At 35.6% G+C, this 18,303-nt stretch overlaps 1 protein-coding gene across 1 annotated transcript in view; it reads right to left on the bottom strand.

Moving 5' to 3' along the window:
- LOC6051571 (slit homolog 1 protein) overlaps positions 1 to 6,614 on the bottom strand; it is a 68,916-nt gene extending 62,302 nt beyond the window's left edge. The window contains exon 1 of the mRNA XM_038259273.1: positions 5,966 to 6,614. The gene's annotated coding sequence lies outside the window, so the exon portion shown is untranslated. The remainder of the gene's footprint in view (positions 1 to 5,965) is intronic.
- Positions 6,615 to 18,303: the final 11,689 nt, after the last annotated feature.

Genomic DNA, 18,303 nt, shown 5'->3' with positions numbered 1-18,303 from the left:
TACCAGAATTCCACAATACAAAATGTTAAGATTGGTAAAGTGCTTCAACAGTTTTACATCAGGTTTGAAAAAGGTTTAAAAGTAATCAAGGAATGAAATTGTACAATGTTTACGTTTTTTAAGGTAAATCGCTATAAATAATGTGATCAAAGAGTTTTTATCTCGACCATCGCAGTTACTGACCAATATAACGCAAAATTTAGCTCAGTGGAGCTTAACATACTACAGAACACAACTTTCGACCACAGGATGAAGCAAGAAACGCTATCCTCCATCGAATACAGCGATGAAGGTGTCCTGGTTTTATGGTTCATTTGGTCGTCGGAAAGTACCACGTTGGGGATCCAACGTGTGTGTAAACCCAGCTACATAATACGTAATGGTGTCCTGGTCCTGGTAATATCCCCGTTCTAAATGATACCGTTCGAGGCATTTCACGTTGAAGGCAGAATTGGATCGATGGAGCCGCATGGTTTTCCCTTGAATTTTTCATAACCTAATGGATTTACGAGCCACCATCAAAGATGATTGATTTAGGTGACATTGGCCATGTGGCCCTTCCTTCGGAAACCATTACACCGTTAATAACATACACTCTCACCGTCGTGAGTGATATTTATATTCCTGGGAGCCGGTAATTGAAAAGCATTTGCACTTTGTTTAGGCTCAAAGCCACGTTCAAAAGCGACGATGCCACGTGGCACTTTTTCCTACTCGTCTAGGCTCGTGGTGTGTGGTCCGTGTGTCACTTGCAGAGGCAGGCAGGACATTTATTTATCTTTATTTTTCTTCGAGTTTGCCCCCACTCACACATATGCGAAAATAAATAGAACTTTGTCCTTCCGGTGCTTCCAACGCCGGAAGGCAAAGAGAGGGGCGAAAAAAATAGCTGATGGAAAGTGCTTTTTATTGTTACTTGGGGAACGACAACAACATTTCACCACGTGGAAAAAGTGGGCCTGAAAATTTAGGGGGTTTGTGTGTTTTTTTATGGGGGATTTTGGCAAAGATGGCAGTTTTCGGAAGGGCATAAGGTCTCGTGGAAAACTTTTGCAAATTGGTGATCATGAGAAATTAGGACTTTTTTCGAGAGTAATATTGACGCTTTCTAACTTTATTGTGTTGAGATGGTAACAATTCACATTGATTTCACCATAGGTACATATTCTTTGACAATTATAAGAATTGTCTGATTTTCAAAAAAATCCTTCTGTTTTCTTCTCAAATTTTGGTTATCTAGGTTGACAGAAATTCACCTGAAATTACATATAAATATTCACACGCAAGCACGAAAAAAGAAATGTTCCAAATATAAGCTTATTTCACCATATTCTAGGCATAAAAAACACCGGAATTTTTTCTCACACCAACCAAAACTATGTCTTCCGCTCGACAATAACTACCACTATCAAGATGAAAACTCGATTTCAACACGCAATATGACACTTTAGCAGTAGTCCTCACACAAAAGAAAGTGATAATTTGTTCGGTCCCAAGCTTCCTCAAAATATCACATCCTCCCAACCAAAAAAAAAGAAAGAAGAAAGTTCTCATTCTCCACCACCAAATTGCAGTCATCCTTCTTGACGCTTCTAAAAATGATTTCTCACATACACAAACAAACAAACAAACATATCGCTTTGAATTTGTTCGCTCGTTAAATCCAAATAACGACACCATGACCAAACACCATAGATCACAGCACAATAATCCGGCACTCGACGACGCAAAATATTCTTCGCCCTCCCCCCACACACAAATACTCACTCAAACAAACAATCACACTCACACGCTCTCTCCCAGCCGAACAAAAGCCGCAGACAATTCATTCAAATTATTGTCCATTCATTCTTTATCAACCACTTCCATTCCCATTCACCCGAACCGGCAGCACCGGACTGATTTTGATCATTTCTCCCTCTCTCTCTCTCTTTTATGACAAGTGTAGCTCTGGTTGTATGGATGTGTCACACTCATCACGGGGTGTGATGCGCTGCAGGAGCTGAGTTTGGGACACGGATTTTTTTTTGCCGGTATGAGGTTTTGTTATTGGAAAGAACGTCCTGGAAGATCATACATAATTTTGTGGATATTAAGATTGTGTTTGATGCAGAGTTTCTTCTGGGAACTCGGGTAGGCTAACATTGCACATTAAAAGGACCAAAACCCACATCAATTGACAGAAACAACGTTTTATTCAAAATAAATTTGTTGAAACCTGCTGTACCTTAAAAGGAAAATAGTTATTCAGGAAACCTTTATGTACAATTGTCTGAAAAATATTTTAGGAAAATGGGTTTAATAAGTAATTTTCGTATTTTTTTCAGAAAAGTTGCTTCATTCATTCATTTATATTTCAGTAAATATATATTTATCCTAAAAGTTTGTCTTTGGACTCATACGATGCAACGACTTTGAGATGCAGCAATATCTCAATAATGAAATACAACCAGATTTAAATAATTAACACACTTCTCAAACGTCATTCTCGAGTGCCATTGATTCAATATAAGGGCAGGTGGGACAAGACGAACAACCCGTTGGGGCAAGGAGAACAATGCATGAAAAATAATGTTTATTTGCTATCAATTGAATAGTTATCACTGTGACAACGCCGGGGAGAATGAACGTCCTCGTCGATCTACCAGGTGATTACCGTTCCTTAAGTTATGCTCTTCATTAAGTATTCTACCGGACCATTTTTTGTAGGTGGTGATGATCGTGCATTCGTCGTTTAGCGTTTTCTGTTTAGTGTTTACATGCTGTTATTTAATTACTTGACCATTTTGTACTATATTGTGAAGCGAACAAACAACAACAAAACTTCATTAAGACCATGTGGTCGGATGATTTGAATAAATAATAATAATAATAATAATCACTTAGAAATATAAGATGACAATGTATTTGAAAGATTCCATTCATTTTAAGAAGGGTTAATAATATCTTACTAACTTATTCAGATACATGATAAATTTTCATAATAGAGCAATTCCATGTCAAATAGAGAATCGGTTGTACCCGACCCTCTCCGATTTCAACGAAACTTTGTAGACATGTTATCCTACGCTTATATAAGCCATTTTTGTGTATATGGAGTCAGTTACACTCGAGAATGACATTTGACAAGGGCGTAAGTGTTTTAAATATTTTTGTATTTCGTAATTTAAATATTGCTGTATCTTGAAGCCGTTTCATCGTATCAAAAAGTGGTCAAAGACAAACTTGTAGGAAATTTGACGGGCTTTCCAAAAAAAATACACTGAAAGAAAAAACACGCCACTTTCATGAGATTTTTTGATTTTAAAGTTTAAAAGTCAAATTTGAAGGTGAGCCCACGATTTTTTTTCGTTCAAAATTTTTGTGAAAATAGCCTAAGATGTTACAAAAAGACTCACGAAAAATGCAGAATGGAGCAACTCACCTAAAAAAATACAAAAATCATTTACTGAAACTGTTTTTTTGAAAAGTGCTCTAAACGTCAAAATTTTCAAAACCCGAATACGGGAATCGATTCTCCAGACAATTTTACATAAAAGTCTCCATATTGACCACTGTCCTAAGTCCAATCCTTTTGAAGTTACAGCGGTTTTTAAAAATAAAAATGTTGAAAAAATTGTTTTTTTGATGGTTTTTGGCAATTTCTATATGACAGACTTGATTTTTCAGTTTCCAAAATATTTTTACCGGAAAGCTCGTCCAATTTCCCATAAGTTTGTCTTTGACCACATTTCAATTGGATGTATGGGCTTACAGATATAAGCTAATTACATTGCTCATAACTGAAAACATAATATTTTTTCAGTGTAGTATAGTAACCTGGATAGTAAATAGTTTCTTTTTTTAATTTTCAAAAGTGTGCAAACATGTGCACTAATTAAAAAAAATGAAAAACTGCAACTTTTTTCAAAAAAGTCACCTAAAAATGGATTTAACTTGAAAACGATGCACTTTATCAAAATTTCACTGAAGTACTTTTTGATTGCAAATTTGATTTTACATCGAAAAATGAAGTTGAAAAATTTTTGCGATCAAAATTTCGATTTTTTGAAAAAATCAGTATTGATTAAAAAATTCATAACTCGGTCAAAGATTTTTTGCACAACCTGGAAATTTCTGAAAAGTTGGCATTTGATGTCCTCTAAAACATATCAAAAAATGAAAAAAATTAAAAATAGTGTTTTTTTGCAAATCAAGTTTAAGTGACAAAAAGTGAAATTAAAAATCACCAAAATTTGTTTTACCGTGTATCATTTTTTTCAGTGTAGTCCATATTCATACCTACAACTTTGCCGAAGACACCAAATCGATCAAAAAATTCCTTTAAAAGGTACAGATTTTTGAATTTTCACTTCTTCAGCCTCCTGTGATCTTAATTTGATTTTACGTAACTTTTTCCATACAATCTGCTGATTTTCCGGAATCGGTTCCAGAGTGGCCAAAGTTGTAACTTTTTGGCGTAAGAACCTTCCTTGGACTTATAAGAACCCAACGCAACAAAAAGCACCTCGATCCGACGCTCCGTATTGAACTGATTCGCGTTCGAACAAAACCGTCGAAATTTTTTATATATATAGATTATATGGACAAACTAATGATGCAAAATGGCTTCTTTGGGCATACCGAAGGCACCAAAAAAGTTTCAGTCGGATTAAAAAATACAAAAAAACTCGAATGACCGAAATCTGAGAGAACTGCTCTATACCATAAATAATGTGTAAAAAAAGTTTTGGGAATCAGGTGGCAAAAACATAATAATTGACAAAAATTGAAATTTTTATTGAGAAACTTGAAAATCGATTATAAATTAATCAGTATTGATTGTATAACGCTTATTGATGCATTTTGAATCGAATAAAGACTTTTTTACCTTTTAACAATTTTTGCATTTGGGACCGCAGATCGGAAGGAAACGTAAAAGCATTGGAAAAAAATATTTTCATAAGTTGATTGATTTTAGATAGTTTTTGAAAGAAGCATAATTGTAAATTTGTATAAAGCATTTTATTGTTAATCAACAATTACTAAATATGAATAAAAAAAACAGGAATGCATTTTGTTCAATGCACATTTATATTCATTGAAATTTTAAAATTTATTGAAATAAATGTTTCCTGAAACAGTTTGTGCATTTATTCCAAATGATTTTATAAAATTTGCTCAAAAATGTGACTTTTTCAGTAAATTGAAGAGGAGGTGCGAGAAAGTATTTTTACCATTATTTTTTTTGTGAGAAATCGTCGTTCCTAACATAATAATTTATCATTTAAGAAAAGCAATCACAATTCCTCGATATTTTTTTTGGCATGAATTTAATTTCATTCAAGTCTCAAATTTTCTTTTTTTAAGGATATTATGCGAAATTTTTTCAAACTTTGGTCCCAACAATTTTTTCCGGTTTTCCACCTGAAACAGGTGCTTTTCCCCATGTTTTCTTCACGTTCATCTATTATTCACCACCACCAATACGGGGCACCAATCCACCCAACCAGTTGTGGTGTGTAGTGTACCCACAAAGTTTATATCATCGTAATAGGTTAAAGTAATTCGTTCTAATCCAGATCCACTTTAATTCAATTCACGGCACCCCTCGAACCGGCTGGCCCAGCCACTGTTGGCTGTGCTTCAACTGTTGATGATACTGCTGATACCGAAAGCTGGCTTTCCCCGAGAGGAATGAAATATATTTTATCACACTTACACAGACCGATACCCCGAGCTCACTACATAGAATTATTGAAGAACCCCTTTTTTCCTCGAGTAAAAACCACTTTTACGACCCAGGTCCAATGTCACGTAATCCTTTCATTTTTTTTTTTTTTTAGCCGAAGAAGGTCATCATCATTTCAGCGCACTTTCACTGTTTCGCCTCACCTTAATGGTTTTTTCCGCGAATTTTCACGAATTTGAGGGTAAAAAAAACATTTCAGTAAGAAGGTTGGAGGGAGAGGGAACAAGTCCTCACCTTAATCTTCCCGTCGTCCTAGCCGTCCTTGTCGTCACAGTTCCGGCAGGTTATATCCTGTTTGAAGATCCTTTCGGCGAATGGTTTTCTGGCAAGAAATTCAATTATCCTTGCGTTTTGGACACACGCACACATTCAACAGAGAAAAAAAACACTTTTACACTGTAACACTTTCGGAAAATCAAAACTTTGTTATCTTCGTCGCTTTTGGTGCTGAATTTGATACACTTTAGCGAACGTCTCACGATTTTCCTCGCGAAGAATCTTTTTCGCTCACGAACGAACCGAACAAAGCGGAAACGGAGAACAAAAGAAACAACCAAAGTACGAACGAACGGAACAATAGAAACCAGTTGGTGCAAAGGGACAAAAAAGCACTTGAGGGAGGGCCCCCTTTTCGCCGATTTTACAATGGATCTTCAGAGGAAAAAAGAAACTCACAGGAATTTCTCAACTACCTTGAGACCTGCCTCCAGGAGTGAGAAAAAAAAGAAATCCTGAACTGCAGAGCACTGGACGACCGACGGAAGCCGCTTTTTCCCGGAACAAACCCACGAACACACACGATACACGTCCACCCGCCAGCGAGTGCCTCTCTCTACTGAAACGAAACTCACAAAACCGAAACTGGAGAACCGAGAACAAACGCAACGAACGGAAAGCGAACACACGGAACGCGCGCGGACCCAAAACCCAACTACAAACTGTGCGACCCCATCCACCAGGCCAGACCGAGCGGGCCAGGGCCATGTCCATTCATTTTATATTGCGACGGCCACCGCCACTTTATGGGAGCGAACAAGAAGAAGCAGAAGAGAGAGCGGGAAGGAGACTCATAAAAACTCCCTTTCGAACGATCCACCAGTTGCCGGAAGGGGGAGAGCGAGCGTAGCTCTCGCTCTCCGATTCCTTTGTTAGGATGCTGTGAGAGGGGAGAGGGCAAGGATAATTGCTGAGAGAGAGCACAGGGTGGTGGAAAAGTTAGGTTAGGATGTTCGAAAAAATGCCGTGAACAACCATGCAACTCCATGGCGAGTAAATGAGTGAGTAAGTGATTGAGTAAGTGATTGAATGAGTGATTGAGTGAGTGATTGAGTGAATGGTTGAATGAGTGATTAAGTGTGTGTTTGAGTGAGTGATTAAGTGAGTGATTGAGTGAGTGATTGAGTGAGTAATTAAGTGAATGATTGAGTGAGTGATTGAGTGAGTGATTGAGTGAGTGATTGAATGAGTGATTGAGTGAATGATTGAGTGAGTGATTGAGTGAGTGATTGAGTGAGTGATTGAGTGAGTGATTGAGTGAGTAATTGAGTGAATGATTGAGTGAGTGATTGAGTGAGTGATTGAGTGAGTGATTGAGTGAGTGATTGAGTGAGTGATTGAGTGAGTGATTGAGTGAGTGATTGAGTGAGTGATTGAGTGAGTGATTGAGTGAGTGATTGAGTGAGTGATTGAGTGAGTGATTGAGTGAGTGATTGAGTGAGTGATTGAGTGAGTGATTGAGTGAGTGATTGAGTGAGTGATTGAGTGAGTGATTAAGTGAGTGATTGAGTGAGTGATTGAGTGAGTGATTTAGTGAGTGATTGAGTGAGTGATTGAGTGAGTGATTGAGTGAGTGATTGAGTGAGTGATTAAGTGAGTGATTGAGTAAGTGATTGAGTGATTGAGTGAGAGAGTGATTGAGTGAGTGATTGAGAGGGTGATTGAGTGAGTTCTTGAGTGAGTTCTTGAGTAAGTGATTATGTGAGTGAGAGAGTGTGCACGAGAGTGAGCACGTTTATAACAGAATTTAACTTTGGGAAATAACAACGAAAATGTATGCGTGATTGCTAAATTTAAGCTCAAATAAAATAATTTTTAATTATTTAAATATATCCATTACAGCACACAATATTGCTTACTAACTCCAATTCAAGGTTGTCAAATCTTATGAAAAGCTTTTATATTTTTGTATTTTTTTTTCATTTTGAAATGTAAAGTAATAGCTGACATAAATCAAAATCATAAATCATAAATCATAAATCATAAATCATAAATCATAAATCATAAATCATAAATCATAAATCATAAATCATAAATCATAAATCATAAATCATAAATCATAAATCATAAATCATAAATTATAAATCCACACTTCGTAATAAATGTCACACACTGCCAACACTGTTTCGAACATCGCTCTTCTCCGACAGGACATTTTCCGAAACTCTCAAAAAAAATCTCTCGTCTCGATTGAGCTTTCTCTCCCCCACATTTTCCACGTTTTTGAGTATTTACATACCCTCTCTCTCTCTTGACTCTCCGGGAAAATCCAGCAAAACACTCAATGAAGTTACAACACATTCAACAACCTTACTTTACTCCCTTTTCCTTTTTGCATTCGAGAGAGTCAATCGCAAAACTTTTCCATTCGCCCCTTCCCCTTTTGGTACAGTCTCGGCGGTGCAAATGCCTCTGTACTTTTTGGGGCAAAAATCAAACAAGTGGCGATTGCGCGCAACTTGTTGTGTTTCAGAGCAGAGCTTTTTTTTTGCTGTCCTTCCCTCACTGTCATCATTTGCACGTTATTTTCCATTAATAAGCTTCACTCGCTGTCTCTTGCTGTTGGAAAATTGTACACGGAACGTTGAAGCCATGTTTTGACTCTTGTAATTTTCCCAGAATGTTTTCACTTCGCTCTCTTCTGACTCATCGTGACGTTTACGACGCGGGTGGGGTGGGGTTGAGCGATTTCCCGACCATTTCGCTCCCTGCTTTTTGTTGCTTGCATCCTATTACAGGTCCTGTCATGAAAAAAAAGCAAAGAGAAAGAGTGGGAATGTAAAACTGTCGTTTCTCTATCATAATATGGATCTTGGGGTTTTGCTTCCGCCTTTTATGCTTGATGACCTCGAAGGCAACAGTAGGGCGGTAAACATTGAAATTTGGCACTGTGATAAAAGTTGTAAATGTTCGTTCATTATATAAATTTGTTTTTTATTGTGAAGAAAAGTTATTCACAGCCATCACACCATCATTAGTAATTTATAAACCCAATTAAAAATAGTGAGATAGTAAAAAGTTACACTCAAAAAACTTACCGCGAAAAGAACAGTGACAAAAAAACTACAACACGAGCTATAAATTGAGTTAGTAAAAATATAATACAAATCGATTATTCTGTTTTTTAAATATTTTTGAAATTTAAAAATGTACCTTATAAAAATAATCTAAAATTGCTTTAACTTGGAAACGGGGTTCTTTATCAAAATTTCACATTTGTACTTTTTTAATTGCAAATTTAAATTTATTTTTTTTAGATCACTATTTAATCACTATCGTACATCACCATTCATACCTACAGCTTCACCAAAGACTCCATATCGATCACAAAATTCCTTTGTAAGATACAGATTTTTGAAATTTCACATTCAATTTTCTTCTGGCCAGTATCAAATTTGTATGAAAAATGATATGGGCAAATTGATGATACAATATGCCTCCTTGGGCATACGGAAGGCACCCAAAGAGTTCCAGCCAATTTAGTAAACACCAAAAAAAATTGGGAAAAGGCTCATTTCATAATGAATTTCCCTTTATTACTGTTATTTTAAAAAAATTGCAATACTTTTAAATGAGTTTTGACCTAATTAAACTTAAAAAGTGGCATTTTCGTAATTTGAAATGAAGGCAAAAATGTTCTGAGTTTGAAAATAAAGTAAAAAAAAATGTCAAATAGGGGAAATATACCCATTTTAAGCCTAATAAGCGGTCGTGTTTGAATGATGCTGGATAATCTGGAGTGTTACTTGAAATTCACTAAAACCAAGTACACCAACGAGTAGAGCAACTTTTTGTGAACATTTCTGTTTATTTTCACTTTTATTAAAAGTTATGCTATTCCTTTTACAAGCATTTAAAAAAAAATATTTCCCAAATGCATTCTAATCAGTCGAGTGCATTAGGCCACGCCCATTTTTCTATTTTCAGCTTAGTTCTTTTTTTCTTCCAACGCTCTTTCGGGTCTGCTTAGTGCTGCCAAAATAGATGAAATTTTCAGCGAACACTCACGAAAGTAGCATTTATAGAGAAAGTTTCCTGGCAACACCACAAGCGCTGCTGTTGGTGTTGGTGGCCACCCTTTGTTCTTTAATTGCCTTCGCTTCTCGCTCGGTTTTCTTCAGCCTTCGATTGGAATGGGTGGTCAAATTTGAAACGTCAAAAGACTTGGCGCGTTTGTTTTTTTGATGGCGCTTGCTAATTATTTACATGTTTCGGGATTATTTTTCAAGTGAGTGACTAACTAATGGGCAAAAGAACATGTTGCCGGTAGTTGGGAGCAATTTTATATCTTAAGCGCTTTGAAATCGTTAGCGCAAGTAAAAAGATATTGATGGTGACTTTTGTTAACATTCCAACGCCCAAGGCTCCAAAAAAGTTGGAACGGTAACTTCAACTCGCTGGTTCTCGGGCATTACTCAACCAATCAAGATGATTCTTCTTTCCAGTGATTTGTTCGGATGTCTAGATGATTCTAGAACTTTGCAGAACTTAATTTGATAAAGTCTGTAATTTTTGCGATCAAAAACATCGTTCCAACTTTTTTTTTCGCGTGCAAAAAAAAATTCGTCAAAAATTCCGCGGAGGCAGTTGTTTTAAAAAAGGTGGAACGATGTTTTTGGTCGTAGAAACTACAGATTTGTTCAAATCAAGTTCTGCAAAATTTTAGGATCATCTAGACATTCTTACAAATCACTGGAAACAAGAATCGTCCCGATTGGTTGAGTAATGCCCGAGAACCAGCGAGTTGAAGTTACCGTTCCACCTTTTTTGGGAGGCTTGGGCGTCCGTGTAAGTTGGACATGCGTTGGGCGTTCCAGTGTTAAGCAGTCAACCTCTGATCTTGCGTGTGGATGTGTGTGCCACCAAAATGATGAGAAATGGTCTCGCAAAATAGAAATTATGATCAAAAGTGCATTAAATTTGATCTTTTTGGCCAGTAAATGGCATAAATTTGCGTGCGGAGGAGCGGCCGTGGCTGACTGGTTACGGTGTTCGCTTTGTAAGCGAATGGTTCTGGGTTCGATTCCCATCTGCTCCCAACGAGAAAGTTGTGAACACATAAATTTGAAATGATGAATATGAACGAAAAATCAAAGTCGCTCGAGGCGGGGTTCGATCCTCCGTCCTTTGGATTGGTAAGCAAAAATGCTAACCACTAGGCCATGACGACTTGGGTCCCGGAGTGCCAAACCTTCTTAGCATGGTGCTCCCAACGAATACAACCAAAATCTCGGAGCGTATGGTGGTGGGTCCCCACGCTTCTTCCTCCCCTGTCGATTCAGAATTGTGTTGTTGTTCGAACACTCAGTGCTCAAACTCAACCCAATTACGAGTCATCTCTGCGATACGGCTTTACGCAGTAGGCCTGGCCGGTTTAACGCTTGTGATGTTTCAATGCATTCTAATGCAATGGCGCACTACAAATGTTAATAAATGACAAGAAGAGTGCTAGGCGTCATCTAACCTAAGGCACTCTCCAGGATCCCTTCGAAAGATTGGCTGCACTAGGGTCTGATTAGATTAGATTAGATTAGATTAGTAAATGGCATAAATTTGCGTGCTTACTCGAGGCGGTGCTGTTGCTGGTAAGTTTATAGCCTAAATAGTATTTTTGGAGCTTTAATCGAGATCTTCTCCAAAAAATATTTCAGATGGCAGATCCCTGTAAAGTTAAGTTATGGTTGCTAACCGTGAAAAATGTCTTGTTTGTGGTTCATAAAAAAAGATATTGATTATATTTTTGTGAGACAGTGCATTCAGTTCTCCAAAAAGAGTTTTTAGAGCGGATACATAACCGGTTATAGCATTGTGTTCAGTTATGTTAAAACCATTAGTTAGAAAAACTAAATTGTAAATTTGAATGTACTTTATGGTAAAAAGAATTTCTATGTGTTTCAAAATGAATATCTAAAATTTATAGTATGTTTTTTTTCTATCGCAATATTTTTAAATCATATTCATCAATTTTTACATCCTTAAAAACAATATTGTTTAGAAAATCCGTTGTGAAATAACTAACTTTTCCAAAAGACGAAACATCTTACTTTTAATTTCAAAAATAATCAAACTAAAAAACTATTATCACTGGTCGTATTTATCGATCTCGAAATATGTTTATATGAGAGCAGTTCTCTAGGATTTCGGTCATTCGATTTTTTTTGTATTTTTTAATCCGACTGAAACTTTTTTGGTGCCTTCGGTATGCCCAAAGAAGCCATTTTGCATCATTGGTTTGTCCATATAATTTTCCATACAAATTTGGCAGCTGTCCATACAAAAATGATATGTGAAAATTCAAAAATCTGTACCTTTTGAAGGAATTTTTTGATCGATTTGGTGTCTTCGGCAAAGTTGTAGGTATGGATATGGACTACACTGAAAAAAATAATACACGATAAAAAAAATTTGGTGATTTTTTTATTTAACTTTTTATCACTAAAACTTGATTTACAAAAAAACACTATTTTTAATTTTTTTTATTTTTTGATATGTTTTAGAGGACATAAAATGCCAACTTTTCAGAAATTTCCAGGTTGTGCAAAAAATCTTTGACCGAGTTATGAATTTTTTAAACAATACTGATTTTTTTAAAAAATCGAAATTTTGGTCGCAAAAATTTTCAACTTCATTTTTGATGTAAAATCAAATTTGCAATCAAAAAGTACTTTAGTGAAATTTTGATAAAGTGCATCGTTTTCAAGTTATAGCTATTTTTATGTAACTTTTTTCAAAATAGTCGCAGTTTTTCATTTTTTTAAATTAGTGCACATGTTTGCCCACTTTTGAAAAAAATATTTTTGAAAAGCTGAGAAAATTCTCTATATTTTGCTTCTTCGGACTTTGTTGATACGACCTTTAGTTGCTGAGATATTGCAATGCAAAGGTTTAAAAACAGGAAAACTGATGTTTTCTAAGTCTCACCCAAACAACCCACCATTTTCTAATGTCGATATCTCAGCAACTAATGGTCCGATTTTCAATGTCAAAATATAAAACATTTGTGAAATTTTCCGATCTTTTCGAAAACAATATTTTCAAAATTTTCAAATCAAGACTAACATTTCAAAAGGGCTAAACATTCAATATTACGCCCTTTTAAAATGTTAGTCTTGATTTGAAAATTTTGAAAATATTGTTTTCGAAAAGATCGGAAAATTTCACAAATGTTTCATATATTAACATTGAAAATCGGACCATTAGTTGCTGAGATATCGACATTGAAAAATGGTGGGCTGTTTGGGTGAGACTTAGAAAACATCAGTTTTCCTGTTTTTAAACCTTTGCATTGCAATATCTCAGCAACTAAAGGTCGTATCAACAAAGTCCGAAGAAGCAAAATATAGAGAATTTTCTCAGCTTTTCAAAAATATTTTTTTCAAAAGTGGGCAAACATGTGCACTAATTTAAAAAAATGAAAAACTGCGACTATTTTGAAAAAAGTTACATAAAAATAGCTATAACTTGAAAACGATGCACTTTATCAAAATTTCACTATAGTACTTTTTGATTGCAAATTCAATTTTACATCAAAAAATGAAGTTGAAAAATTTTTGCGACCAAAATTTCGATTTTTTTAAAAAATCAGTATTGTTTAAAATTCATAACTCGGTTAAAGATTTTTGCACAACCTGGAAATTTCTGAAAAGTTGGCATTTATGTCCTCTAAAACATATCAAAAAAAAAAATTAAAAATTGTGTTTTTTTGCATATCAAGTTTTAGTGATAAAAAGTTAAATAAAAAATCACCATTTTTTTTACCGTGTATTATTTTTTTCCAGTGTAGTCCGTATCCATACCTACAACTTTGCCGAAGACACCAGATCGATCAAAAAATTCCTTCAAAAGATACAGATTTTTGAAATTTCACATATCAATTTTGTATGGACAGCTGCCAAATTTGTATGGAAAATTATATGGACAAACTAATGATGCAAAATGGCTTCTTTGGGCATACCGAAGGTACCAAAAAAGTTTCAGCCAGATTAAAAAATACAAAAATTAAAATCAAAGAAAAAAGACCGATTCCGTGGAGAACTGCTCATGACTCATGTTGAACAAAATCTAATTTTAGCAACAACTATTTCTGATTTCTGAGATTTTTGCCTTCCTCACTTTACTGAGGAAAGGCTATAAAATCACTCGAAAAACGAACTTCTTAATTTGACCTCCTAGACCCACCTTCACGTATACATATCGACTCAGAATCAAATTCTGAGCAAATGTCTGTGTGTGTGTGTGTGTGTGTGTAGGGATGTGGGTCTGTGCACCAAAAAATATGCACTCGATTATCTCGGCGCTGGCTGAACCGATTTGGACCGTTTTGGTCTCATTCGATCCGTCTTGGGGTCCCATAAGTCGCTATTGAAAATTATAAAGTTTAGTTAAGTTCTTCAAAAGTTATGCTAAAAAAACGATTTTGACAAAAGTCCGGAAGATTGTAAAAAGGGTGGTTTTTGTAAGAAAACCCGCCATGCTATACATTTTTAGAAAGGTGATAAAGAGACCTTTCCAACGCGTCAAAAACATCTAAGATCTGACAACCCTATCAAAAGTTATAAGCACTTAAGTGTTATTTATGCACTTTTTGGACGCCGGATCTCAGATATTTTGATAAAAACGTTGTCCGGATCTCTCATGCGACCTATCGTTGGATAGGTAATCAAAAGACCTTTCCAACGCGTTCAAGATATTGAAGATCTGACAACCCTATCAAAAGTTATAAGCATTTAAGTGTTATTTATGAACCTTTTAGAGGCCGGATCTCATATATTTTGATGAAAACGTTGTCCGGATCTACCATGCGACTTGTCGTTGGATAGGTAATCGAAAGACCTTTCCAACGAGTTCAATAGATTGCAGATCTGACAACCCTATCAAAAGTTATACGCACTTAAGTGTTATTTATGAACTTTTTTCAGGCCGGATCTCATATATATTGATGAAAACGTTGTCCGGATCTATCATGCGACTGATCGTTGGATAGGTAATCGAAAGACCTTTCCAACGAGTTCAATAGATTGCAGATCTGGCAACCCTATCAAAAGTTATAAGCACTTATGTGTTATTTATACACATTTTAGAGGCAGAATCTCAGATATTTTGATGAGAACGTTGTCCGGATCTATCATGCGACTGGTCGTTGGATAGGTAATCGAAAGACCTTTCCAACGAGTTCAATAGATTGCAGATCTGACAACCCTATCAAAAGTTATAGGCACATAAGAGCCCTGAATTATGATGATCTTACTATCCAATCTGATGATATGAATCAAGTTGATAGAACACTGAAAGGTCCGTCCTTTTGTATCTATTTTGGATAGCATTACTCTCTAAATGTGAGGAAGGCACCAACCACCTAAGGGTGGATTAAGTAACGTTTTTTGAAATTAAATTCAAAATATAAATTTAATAATTTCATTTTAAAATCAACATTCAAGTGTGGTGTATCGGAAAACAAGAAATAAATAATATTTACTGTGAGCACGCCAGTAACACCGAATGACGAACGTTAACTGCGAAAGCGGAGCTGGTGGAAAAACGACTCACTCCCACTGATGGCGGTGGGTACGGCGACGATAAAACCTGAGCTTTTTTGCTCCATCGCGCGCGCACACACAAACGTTGGCTGTACCACAACCGACGGCAGCAGCATAACTTTAGGCGGAACGAATCGGGCGCCACAACGAATGACGATTGGGCCGTGTTTGCGTCAGATTAAAATTCAAGCAAACACACACACTGAGGAGTGAGGACCTGTTTGATTTTCCCCCAGAACCGTTCTCTAACCTTTGGAGGGGTAGGGGGGAAGATCAACAGGGCGGTGAAATTGGGGGGAAAGACGCCCCTGAGCTTGTTTCAATTTAAAAATTGGATGAAAAAAACGTGGAAAATCGTTTTCGCTGTGTGCTGTAAAATTTATGAATTGCTGAATGGCAGAAGAAGCACAATTAATTTTCATTCAGGATTTGTTGAGCGTTTTGGGTAGGGCTACATATTTTTCTGATGCTTGTCATTTGAATTCGGTGGAACATAGGTTGGGTAAATTGAATTAATTACACGTGATTCTCATATTACCTGAAAATTCTGAAACATGTTTAATGGAGGATGTAAAATTGAGGAACGCAGAGATGAATGTAATTTAAATCCAGGTACCATCAACTAGGGCGACTTAAATTGGTTCTTTAAAAACCTACAAATTCACAGTAAATCGAATGAATATCTTCATATAGGTACAAACATATGTTGTAAACAGGTAGATCACTTATTTTAAGATAACAGGTTTTTGTAAAATCAAATTTAAACTTAAAACGCTTTTTTCTGAAATATTTATTCGAAGCATGGAAAATATTATTAATTAGATTTTTTGGGGCAGTCTCCAATTTATGAGTAAAACGAACCATTTAGTGATTTTTTTAGTATTCCTTTGAAACTTTTCTAAATGTCCGAAAGTGATTTCCTTGACCTGATTAACAGTGTAAAGTAACAATTTGTCGTATCCAATAAACCAACAAATTACAAATTGAATTATAAATTAAATAATCATGATGTATTTAGAAAAAAGAAAGTAAATTTTAAACAAAAAAACAGCACATTTTTTCCATAACTTTCATAGTTTTCAGTAAGGGAGCGTTCTTTAATTACAAAACATGGTTATGTTATGCTTCATTGTTTATGGGATGTTTGTAACGATTATTCAATATGTCTAATTCAAATTAAATTCAAAATGTTGTCCCTCAACCCTGGTCGAGGTCGAAAGCAGAAAAAAAATAATAAAAATTATGTCAAGCAAAACTCTTCAAATTTTGTATTAAAAAGTATCAAAAAACGCTTATCACGTTAAAAAAGTTATGTTAACGTAAAAAACAGGCTAAGTTTCAATCAATATAAATTTGTTTACTACAGTTTTACCCCATTTTCTGATCTTTCGAAATTTGTAAAAGTTAAATAAATGTTATAGGGTATTTGTCCCTATTTTGGGCCTAGTACCTATATTGAGCCTACCAAACTAAATTTGACGAAATTGTGCATTCCACCGACAATTTGCAGGAAACGGCACACGAATGTGAGCCGTCTCCCAAATCTCAAACCACCAGCAATAGGTTTTTATTGGCGGTTAGCATTATCCCGTTTCAAAAAACAATCACTAAACTGACACCAATCAATTATATTCTCAATCAAAGTTACTATCTTAATTTTGTAGACGATGTCTGTATTTTCAGTCCATTTGACACTTCTACAAACTGTGACAGTGTGTGCGCGCCTTTCACATCTCAAAGTCCTTACTCGCGTAGTACGGGTTAATTAATTGGCTGCGCAACAAATATTTAATTATCTTTAAAGCTCATAAATTAATGAAATCAATTATGCTCATGCAATTTATGCACGTAATTTTACTGTTACTAGTTAAATCCATCATTCTAATGTTGATTTGTGTAACAGCAAAACGATTTAGCCTGTTTGTGACCGTACTTTTTGGGGCTGAACTGTACAAGCTGGGGCTGAACCGTACGTCAAAAAAAATCGCCACGTGCTTTGAGATTTCAACCAATCAGAAGGTAGGCTGAAAATATGCACAAAGAAGGTCGTATGCTAGGAGCAATATCCCCAAAATAGGGGCAAAAAGTGTTTTAGTTTTTCTTGCTTTTACAGCGATATAAGGTTTTTTTTTATCAAAATGTTGATAATGTACGAGCTAAAGCATTAAAAAAACAACTTATTCATGCATAACAAACTAGTCTGCCTATAGCATCCTTTGAGAATGCATCAAATTAGTAGTGCGATCTGCTTAGTAGGCCCAAAATAGGGACTATAACGTTTTATAAACAGTTAACAATCGATTGTAAATGTTTTTAACGGTGCACAGCACCCAGAACTTTTGCACCCAGATTTTTGTTGCAGACTTTTTAGTATCTTTAAAACTACATGTACTATCGAAATATTTTTTAATTCTTCCCCTAAAATACTGTCCACAAAGTAATTTACAACAAAGTTTCACTAATTTTACAATCCCGTAGTTGCAGGATTGGGTCCGTAAGTTTGACAATTTTGGAATAAGAAGACAACAACATCCTTCGTTGCTGTGCACCCTTAACCTTAGAAATTTTTGTTTTTAGCTTAAATTATTTATTTACCCATTAATTTGTTGGGGAAATTAGGAATGGGGGGCAGATTAAATTTTTAAATAAAATTTAAATTGGCTTAATATTCATCATCACTTCAAAGTTGTCTGAAAAAGCCAGAAGCATTCAAATTAATACCATATAGTTATAACATTTATTTGGACAAGATTTTCCAGA

The sequence above is a fragment of the Culex quinquefasciatus genome, chromosome 3, assembly GCF_015732765.1.
Source record: "Culex quinquefasciatus strain JHB chromosome 3, VPISU_Cqui_1.0_pri_paternal, whole genome shotgun sequence".
In the NCBI taxonomy this organism is placed as follows: Eukaryota; Metazoa; Arthropoda; class Insecta; order Diptera; family Culicidae; genus Culex; species Culex quinquefasciatus.
Note: the sequence above shows the minus strand (reverse complement) of the source record. Positions and strands in the feature narration are given on the sequence as shown.